Below are 10,717 nucleotides of genomic sequence, written 5' to 3' on the forward strand. Positions count from 1 at the left end.
CCTATTCTCGCTGTCAAAATTGACTTGGGCTTTCAGAAAAAATCTATTGAGGTCTGGGCTTTACTGGACTCCGGATGTTCTAGGTGCTTGATCCATCCTGATTTAGTAAAAGATTGGATTTACCCTGCTTCCCCCTCCCAAAGCCGCTGCATTTCCAGCAGCTTGATGGCTCGACTGCGGGGGGGTGTGTGTGTGTGGCTACCCACTTCACGGGGGAGGTGGCGTTGCACATGGGGTCCCACTTTGAACTTATCCAGTTCATAGTGACTCCTGTGGGGAATCCCCTGGTGGTACTAGGGCTCCCATGGTTTGCTTCCCACAACCCCTACATCAATTGGCGCTCCTGCTCCATTACCTTTGAGGATGGCTTCTATCAAGCTCCTCTGCTGGGACGTCCCATGCCTCCAACAGCTGGGCAGGCAGAGATTGTGGCTGCCCCCCTCCCCCATCCCCCTTGGAGGGTCTTCCAGCCATGTACTCGGACTTTGCTGGTGTCTTTGGGGAGGAGGAGGCCGACCAGTTGCCCCCCCATCGCAAAACTGACTGTTCCATCGAACTCCTTCCTGGCGTTCCCTTGCCAAAGCCAAAGATTTACCCTATGACTAAGAAGGAACTCTCCGCGCTGCAGGAGTTCATTGACAAAAACCTCGCTCGAGGCTTCACTGAACCGGCGAACTCGCCGGTCAGGGCGCTCGTTTTATTTCACAAAAAGAAGGATGGCAGCCTTCGAATTTGCACGGATTACCGAGGGTTAAATTCCGCCTCCCTTTCCAACAAGTACCCTCTGCCCCTCGTCAAAGACATGCTCTCACATCTGTCTACAGGCAGAGTTTTCTCCAAGTTGGATCTTCGCGAAGCCTACTATCGCATTCGCATTCAGGAGGGGGATGAATGGAAGACTGTTTTTAATTGCCCACTGGTTCTTTCCAATATAAAGTTCTCCCATTTGGTTTGGCAGGGGCTCCGGGTGTGTTTATGCAACTGATCAATGAGGTGCTGCATGAACACTTGTTTAAAGGTGTCTTAGTGTATTTGGATGATGTGCTCATTTACCCTAAATCCTTAAAGGAGCATGAACGCCTGCTGAGGCAGGTGCTTACCAAGCTTAGAAACGCCAAGCTTTATGCAAAGCTGTCTAAATGTGAGTTTCACAAGTCTCGCTTGGATTACCTGGGCTACAGGATTTCAGCTAAGGGCATTGAAATGAATCCTGTCAAGATTCAAGCGGTGCTTTCTTGGGAACGCCCCAGAACCCGGCGCCAACTTCAAAGTTTCCTGGGATTCGCAGATTTCTACAGATCCTTTGTCTGGGGGTTTGCTGAAATTGCTCTCCCCCTCACTGATTTGTTACGCACTAAGGGGGTGGGGGAGACCCGCAAAGTTAAAAACTCGGGGACTGTGCTCAATTGGACCCCTGCATGTCAAGCTGCTTTTGATCAGCTTAAGGTTCTTTTTACTGAGGAGCCCATACTCTCTCACCCCAACCCAGATCTTCCCTTCGTCGTTCAGGTTGATGCTTCTGACTTCTCTATTGGGGCTGTTTTGTTGCAAAAAGATACTGCTGGGGTGTTGAGACCCTGTGCTTATCTGTCCCGGAAGTTTTCGGAGATGGAACGACGTTGGCGTGTTTGAGAGAAGGAGGCTTTTGCCGTAAAGGCTGCCTTAGAGGCTTGGCAACATCTTTTGGAGGGCGCTTCTTCCCCATTTGAGGTTTGGACAGATCACTGCAACCTCGAGGCGCTCCGGGCGCCCAGGCGCCTCACCCCAAAGCAAATTCGGTGGGTGCAATTTTTCAGCTGTTTTAATTTCCAGCTAAAATTTCTCCCTGGAAAGAAGAATTTTATGGCTGATGCTCTTTCCCGATTGCCTCAGGATGAGAGCCCAGTCTCTGATGTCATTGGCACCATTTTATCGGGGCCACAACTTGGTTTGGCGGCTGTCACCCGCAGCTGCACACGGGGGCTGCCGCCTCCTCCTGCCTCGCAGATTCGCAAGCCTCCTGCTTTATCCAATTCATTGCGCTCCACTTTTGTATCGGCGCTCAGCTCAGATCCATGGTTTCTGGCCAACCCTGACAAGGTGTCCCTTGAGCACAACCTCGCTTGGGTCAAGGGGCGGTTGTATGTACCTGACTCACAGCGTTCCACTGTTCTATCATGATCTCATGACAGCAAGCTGGCTGGTCATTTCGGTTTTCTAAAGTCCCTCCATCTCACCCGTAGGCAATTCTGGTGGCCTACTCTCCGTAAGGATGTTAAGGCTTATGTGGCTTCTTGCCCTATCTGTGCTATGTCAAAATGGGCTGTGGGTAAGCCCCAGGGGCTGCTACAGCCGGTGGCTGACCCTGCACACCCTTGGGATGTGATTTCCATGGATTTCATTGTGGACCTGCCCCCCAGCCAAAAGAAAACTGTCATTTGGGTGATTAAGGACTACTTTTCTAAACAGGCACATTTCGTGCCCTGCGCTGGGATTCCCTCAGCTCAACAACTGGCAAAACTCTTTTTGGTACACATGTACCACCCACACGGATGCCCCTCCCGTTTGGTAACCGATAGGGGCACACAATTTACTTCCAGGTTTTGGCGGGCTTTTTTGAAACTGATTGGCACTGAACAGGCGTTGTCTACCACGTGGCATCCCCAGACTGATGGATCCACTGAAGTCCTTAATGCCACTTTGGAGCAATTCCTGCACTCTTATATAAACTATCACCAGGATGATTGGGTTGACTTGCTTCCATTCGCTGAGGTGGCTTACAACAATGCTGTCCACCAAAGCACGGGTCAAACCCCATTTTGCATTGTTTCTGGTAGGGATTTTGTTCCCATCCCTGAATTTCCCCAGCCACCTGCTCCGGCTATTGACGCCGGTGATTGGGGCTCCCGGCTAGCTGATTCCTGGCCAGTCATTTGCACCGCTCTTCGAGAAGCTCAGGAGTCTTATAAAAAACATGCAGATCGCCACCGCCGCCGCCAGCCGGCTTTTCAAGTGGGGGATTTAGTCTATCTGTCTACTAGATTTATAAAGTCCCCTCAACCATCTAAGAAATTGGCTCATAAGTTCATTGGTCCTTTCCCGATTACTGCAGTGATTAATCCTGTCACTGTTCATTTGGATTTGCCTCATAATTTGAAGTGTTTGCATCCTGTTTTTCACTGCAGTTTGCTCAAGCCTGCTCACGATTCGTCCCGCTGGCATCCTCGCTCTCCTCCCCCTCCACCGATCATGATTGATGGCCAGCAACACTTCGAAGTTAAGGAGGTGCTGGACTCTCGCAGACTGCAGGGGGCTTTTCAATACTTGGTCCGCTGGAAACACTTTACACATCCTGAATGGGTTGCTGCTCAAGATGTTCTTGCCCCTGATTTAATATGTGCTTTTCATGTTGCTTACCCTTCTAAGCCCTCCGATAGCTGATTTTTTGGGGGGGGTGGTATGTCATGTTCACCGTTCCGATGTTTCTGCATCGTAATGGTTCGCTTGCCATGGTGCTGATACGTGTTCTGGCTGGGAGGGTGCTGCCGCGTGCCTTGTACTGCAAACGTGTTGATCTGTGCCAGAAGGAATGTGTTTAGACTATCTCTGAAATGTCAAGGTCTCTTTGCCCGTTGAGCGGCAGAGCTCGTTAGGAGCACCTGGGAATGTGGGGTGAACTGCATGTGAGGGAGGGGCTGGGCTGCTGTTTGTAAGATGCTATTTAGTTTGAGTTTAGGTGTGCTTTTCTCATTCTCAGCTTTTTACCTGTTTGCACCCTTTTCTAAATAAACTCAGAACCTGAATTGTTCCTTTGAGTCTGAGTGTATTATTGGAATTAAGGCAATTATCACAACTGCAGACTAACACTTGGTAGAGCAGCCATGAAATCCTTGGAAAAGATATTCAAATGCCATGAAATGTCTATACCTACAAAGATCAGAATCATGCAAGCCATGGATACCCTATGGAAGTGAAAGTTCGACTTTGAAGGAGCAGGATAGAAAAGAGTATTGACACTTTTGAACTTGTTGGAGAAGACTCCTGAGAATACCATGGACAGCCAAGAAAACAAACAAATGATCATGAAACAAATCAACCCACAGTTCTCACTTGAGGCACAAATGAGCAGGCTTAAATTATCCTACATGTTATGCAAAGATCCCACTCCCTAGAGAAAGCTCTAATGCTGGGAAAGGAGGAAGGAAAAAGAAGAGGATGACCAGCAGCAAGGTGGATGGACTCAGTTACAGTGGTGATGAGTGCCCCCTTGGAAGACCTAAAAGACCAGGTTAGGGACATATCATCATGGAGAAAATCTATCTATGTGGTCGCCAAGCGTTGACAATGACTTGATGGCACATAATTAAGTCAAAGCAAAATGAAGAGCAGTTCAGTAGTAAAGTCAATCACCCAGAGAGCTGGTGGACTGTCCTTCTTTGGATTCCTATTAGTTCCCTATTTGCTGAATAGCACAGGGGTGGGTTTGGGTTTTGTTTTTGTTTTTTTGAAAAAAATCTCTTCATCCTTGCACATAAATAATCCACAATTATTTGGATTAATTATTAAACAATTATCAATTATTTAAATGAGCAGAGCAACCTACACATAGTTTGTACCATGGGGGGTTGCAAGGGGACCAGGGGCAGCATGTGATATTACATGCATCATGGTGTCAGTAACGTAAATTATGTAATTTGCTTCAGTTATGTGTGCAACTGACACAAGTTGCATAATTTGTCTCATTATGCACATTGCAATCTCATAGTTCTATGATTTGCCTGTGGTTTTTACAGATGTACCCAGCATGTATGTCTTGATCATAAATGTGGTATGCTCTTCCTCCCTCTATCTGTCCCTCTCTCTCTGCTTACACTCCTCTTACACAGGTGTAGGTCTAAATGCGTGATCCACAGCTGAACAACAAACCATGTTTGACTATTTTGGGGTCAGGCTAATTATCTGGCTAATGTTTAAGGAAACTGAAATCCAATGCAGCTAAAGGACACTATTTGTGAGAAGGCTGGTCTATATATGAACTGTAAATGAAGCTAGTTAATGGGATGCTACCAATCACAAATTTTGTTATCATTTTTGAAAAATCCTTGAGACAATCTTATTGTGATCTGAATCAGAAAATTAATTCTTACTTACTCGTTATGCTGAAGCATACTCCCAATCTGTGCTTAGTTTCCTGGATGTCAATCCCTGTTCCCAGGTGTTCTCTCTCAGCCAGTTGTTATACAGAGATTTGCAGCTGAACAGTAACTATGCAGTCTTCATAGAAATTGAACATTAAGTAATAATACAGAAAACCAAACCACTGAGGAAAACTATAATTCTGGGTCAGAAAATGCCAACATTCCTGTTGCAAGAACTAGATCAGGTAGTCAGAATCAATGATCCTGAGACTAGACTTCACCATTACTATACCAATGCACAGGTGTCAACAGCGCCACCTGCCCCTAAGTAAGAGGTTCACAGATCCAGAAAAAAAAAAGATTTAAACCTTGTTTTTGCTTTATATATGGTTTGCATTTTACACTTTCCAGTGCTGAAGTTCTCCATTAACAGCTTTTCTAGTGTCTTTAATAAAACCAGATTATCAGGAGTTGTATCCTTGAATCTCTGCCTGTGAGACTTCTAGTACTAGCCTTGGTCTGTAAGAAACCTACCAATGCCAGAATATATTTGGACAATCAAAGTAGGCTACAAAGAAAATCCCCTGTCAATTTATCCTTTTCAGTTACTCAGGATAAGAATGAGATGAAATGATCATATTCTAGGACACACCAAAAACTGCTACCAGAAAATATATCAAATTCCAGCTCTGAACTTTTATCATCATCATCATCATCATCATCATCATCATCATCATCATTATTATTATTATTATTATTATTATTATTATTATTTCATCATCAAGGAGTAATACAGTACAAAAAATAAACAAAAAGAATCACTCACTTTTTTTAACTGGTGTTCTTTGTAAAGTTGAACACCAGTCAGGAAGCTAGGAATTATCCATGTGATGTAATTATAACATGTACAAAAGTTTTTTTTCAATTATATGCAGTTAATACAGCTGAAATATTTAATAGTTGTAAAAATTGGTTTAATCTGTTTGTATTACACCTAATACACCAATAAATAAAGGGATGACTTTGCAAGATCTTTTCCATTGTCTACCTATTTTGATCATTAAATTTCTATATTTTATTTTATTTTTTCCAATTCTTTTTCCTTGATTCTGCTGTCCCTGGATATTGCCACATCTACAGAAATTACTCTTTTCTTTTGTTGTATTTGATGTGTTGTATTCATGATGGCAATCGGTTTGTATGCAAAAATCCCACCAATTTTAACATCATTTTCAACTACTTTCACAATTTTGAACCTTAAGCTTTTGCAAAGTTTGTGCTGTGCATTTTCTTCCTTTAAAATCCCTTCAAATGTATTTTAAAAAACAGTAAAAAGATCAATTTTGCAGTTCTACCAGTTCTAGGAAACTCTGGTTGCAAAAGGGAGCTGGTATATTCCGTATGGTCCATAATTTTTGTACCCCTGATAGTTCACATACTTCAAATAGTTCAAAATAGTTCAAATACTTCAAATACACTTAGGAAACTTGGAAATTATAATTTTTGAACAGATGCCAATGGATCATAGTGGCTACTCTGTCATGACATTGTTTACAGTCAGTCTGAGCAATTTTGTGGTATCTACTAATTATGTGATCTATTTTCCTCTCTTTCTTTACAAATTCTGCATTTGCTGTTATATTATTGTTCTTGTTGTTTACTGCATGAATATACATTCAGGATAGTTTCAATTTTAGAACCACTGGAGCAAAGCAAAAGATAAATTAAAACAGCAGAATAAAGTCCGTAAGACCATGAAGGGTCTCTTCTAGAGTTCTTGCCCCAAGGGGCAGGAGTAGAACCAGTAAGGAGAAATTTCAAATAAATGTACAAGAAAATTCTTAATGACAAGAACAGTTCATCTCTGGAACAGAAGATGGCCTCAGGAGGTAGTTGTATATGCAACCCCAGAAGTATTTAACCAGAGACTAGATGGCTATTTCTAATGAATGTTTCAGTTCAATCATAGTTTACAGTTTCTCCATTAAGTAGGTGTCATGACCCCGTTGCAAGGCACAAAGAGCCTCACAACGTGGATCATGATCATTAAGGAAAAGAGGAAGGAGATAATTAAAACAGTGCTTAAACCAAGCACCCAAAGCACCCACACCCATGGACTCATTATACAGCTGAAAAGAAGGGCTTCAGATAAGCAGCGATAAGCCGCACCTGGTACCCTGGAGGACACACCGGAACCAAGAGGACAAGGAAAGACACCGGGAAAACACCCACACAGCCATCAAGGAGCCCATCAAGAGGGATTGGGGACAATGAAGGGTGGAGGAGCACGGGACCCCGCAAGAGGGTATAAACAGGGTGCCTCACCACCGCACCCCCGTTCCCGTTTTTAGTTCTGTCAGCCACCATTCCAATAAACCGGAAATCCTTAATACCTATTAAGTGAGTCCGTGCCTTATTGCGAAGCGAGACTGACCCTGACAGTAGGTGGTCAGACTGGATTTGGGGATCTTTTTGATTCTGCCTATCTGCAACTTTTAATTGCCTCACGTTGCTCCTGCTTTGCTGCAGACCACCTCCCACAGCTTAATCCTAACCATCCATATATAAATTTGAATGCGCTTTACAATACAAGAGTTCCATTTTGGAATTAGTTTTCTGTGCCAGTGTCCATTTTTATTGCCATTTTAAACTTATCCAGAAAGCAGCAAGTTGGTTTGCCTTTCCCTCTGGGCTCAGTTACTTTAGCCCAGTGTTTTTCAACCTTGACAACTTTAAGATGGATGGACTTCAACTCCCAGAATTCCCCAGCTAGCTTGGCTGGCTGGGGAATTCTGGGAGTTGAGGTCCACCCACCTTAAAGTTGCCAAGTTTGAGAAACACTGGTTTAGCCTATTCCATTCACAGGGTCTTAAGGAAAGCGTGGGCCTGGATAGTGAGTTATCTTTGTGCAAAAATGTTTTAGGAATTATTCCTGGATACATAATTTGTTATCTTAGCATCTTAGTACATTACCTTCATCTATATCATGTTTGCACCACTTCTGTGAGGTTGAGGGCCACTCAAGCATTCCAGGAGCCAAGAGATGAAATGGAACCTTAAGCTTCTGCAAAGTTTGTGCTGTGCATTTTCTTCCTTAAAAACCCCTTCAAATGTATACAAAAAAAAAACAGTAAAAAGATCAATTTTGCAGTTCTACCAGTTCTGGGAAACTCTGGTGGTTGCAAAAGGGGGTGGTATATTCCATATGGTCCATAATGTTTGTACCCCTGATAGTTCAAATACTTCAAATAGTTCAGAATAGTTCAAATACTTCAAATAGTTCAAAAGCATATAGAATGTGCTTTAAAAATCTTTATATTTCACACAGAGACACATGCAGAGACCCAGGAAGGAAAGAAGGAATTATACTGGTAGCAACAAAAATGGTATTTAACCTAAAAAGCCATGCATGCAAATGGTCATAGAAAAATAATCACATCAATTCATATTTTATAAGTTAATAATATTAATGGATAGATGTAAGCAAATCAGCTATAATCTCCTTTGTTCCATAGATTCTTCTATACATGCACTATAGATTTACATCTCTTTTTTTAAAAAAAATATTATTTATGCTCTTTCATAATGAAAGACAATAATATATTACAATAAGATCCATTATATAAATGTGATGCCTGGCCTTGATGACGGAGCTTAATTCTGAACAATAGATAAAGAATATTATATGATCAGGTTTCCTATCCAAGTTGTAATACAGCTACATGCAAAAACCGGATTTGGAAAAGCAATTACTGTTCATAAAGTGTAGCTTTTGAATTTAGAGCTCTATGAAATCTTCTCACCTGACAGATTACATAAATATTCATTTAGCTTTTTAATTAGTACATTCAATCTCTGAATGGGTTGCCTACTGTGCCTATACAAAGTTTCAGTCACTTGGATGCTGGGTTGACTAATTCTCCAGTGGGGATTATAGCATTTTATATTTTAATAGAACATCTCTATTTTAAGGCAATTAAAAAATCTCATTATCATCAGTTTCAATTTTATTGACTATTTTTTCCTCCTCCTACAATTTCCACCCACTTTTGTGCATACAGACACTCTATTTTCTTAGTCCAAACAGTTGTAAGCTCTTAATACAAAGACGTTACCCTCAAATATTTCTGACAGCACGAAGTGTTGGGGCCAATTCTTATCACTAAATCTGGGCTTCAAAACCCACAAAATACAGTTATGTGACTCTATTTGTTTCATTCCACACACAGGCAGAATTATGTGCATCATAAACTGTAAGAGGAATTTCTCACAACAGAAGGAAGTGCCCTTTTATAATGTGAAACCACTAAGCAAATTGGCTGGGTTTTTTTGGTTAAATGGGGAAATAGTCAGTCCATTTCATGTGAAGAAAACCATGGTTCTCACTTCACACAGATGTCAAAATTAAGGAAGTAGATAGTGACATATTTGTATTGAGGAAACAAATCAAATTAAGCTTCACTCCTAGTGATTTCATGGATACTTCCATGTTGTTTTTCTGATTACAGTATCAGATTTGGTTACAAGACCAAATCATCTAAGATGGCTTTTCAACTTCCCAGTCTAACTGTAGCCCTGACTGACAATCCCATTCCCCCATTTTTTTTGTGCAGTCCCTCCCCACCACCATTGCTTGTCAGCTTTTGTTTAGGGTGATCCTGGCCTCCAAATGAGGGATCAATGCAGACCCCTGAAGACTACAGAGGAAGAGCTCTTCTACTTTTAAAGCAGTATGTCCCTGGTGCTCAGGGACAGAAGAAGGGGGTGCCCTTATTAGTCTAAAGTGGCCAATAGATGGCATATTAATCCCACTCTTGAGGGATCACTTGACTACACCACAACAGAATTGTTGTTGAAGGCCATAGGATGGTATGCCTAAAAGGGAAAACACTACTAACACCTGTATGGCACAATAAGACTTCAGGTGCAGGATGGAGATCAGAGGAAGACAACATTATGAGGAAATAACAGAAAACAATTACTGGTTACTGAGGCGTGTGAGTAGGCTACATGTAGATCCAAGTTGTGAAAGGCTGCATCTTCTCTTTTTGGTGTTTTTGAAATCCTGGCCTGCAAATTAAAGATAAATTTATGCTTTCTATTCTATCAGTTGAAACGGTTGATATGAAATTAGGTCTTGGAAATGAAGTAACATGTTAACATAACAAAGAAAATTTAGAGAAATAAATCCTTCCCTGGAACAAAATGCTTTCAGCTATAAAATGGACAATCCCTGCTATATATTGTAAACTTTAAAAGCTCCAAATGTTATAGAAGTTGCTCATAGAAATTTCCTCTATACAGATCACCACTGTGGGGGAAAAATTGTACACATACTTTGTAGCATTCAAAACATTAGTCAACTATTTGGGGAAAGGAAGAAAAAAAAATCTGGAATCAGTCTTTTATTCTTAGCACCTCTGAACAGATAATCATAATTGTTGGTATTAATAATCTGTTTAGAGTTCTCGACTGGGTATAGGGGGAATTGGTGCAGGTTTTCTTCCCACTACTCTCCTCTTACAATATGTATGAGGAAAGAACAAGGCAGCAAATTACACATGGAAGGATAATTACAAGTGCATAAATTAATTAAGAAT

This window comes from Candoia aspera, chromosome 6, assembly GCF_035149785.1.
Source record: "Candoia aspera isolate rCanAsp1 chromosome 6, rCanAsp1.hap2, whole genome shotgun sequence".
Classification (NCBI taxonomy): Eukaryota; Metazoa; Chordata; class Lepidosauria; order Squamata; family Boidae; genus Candoia; species Candoia aspera.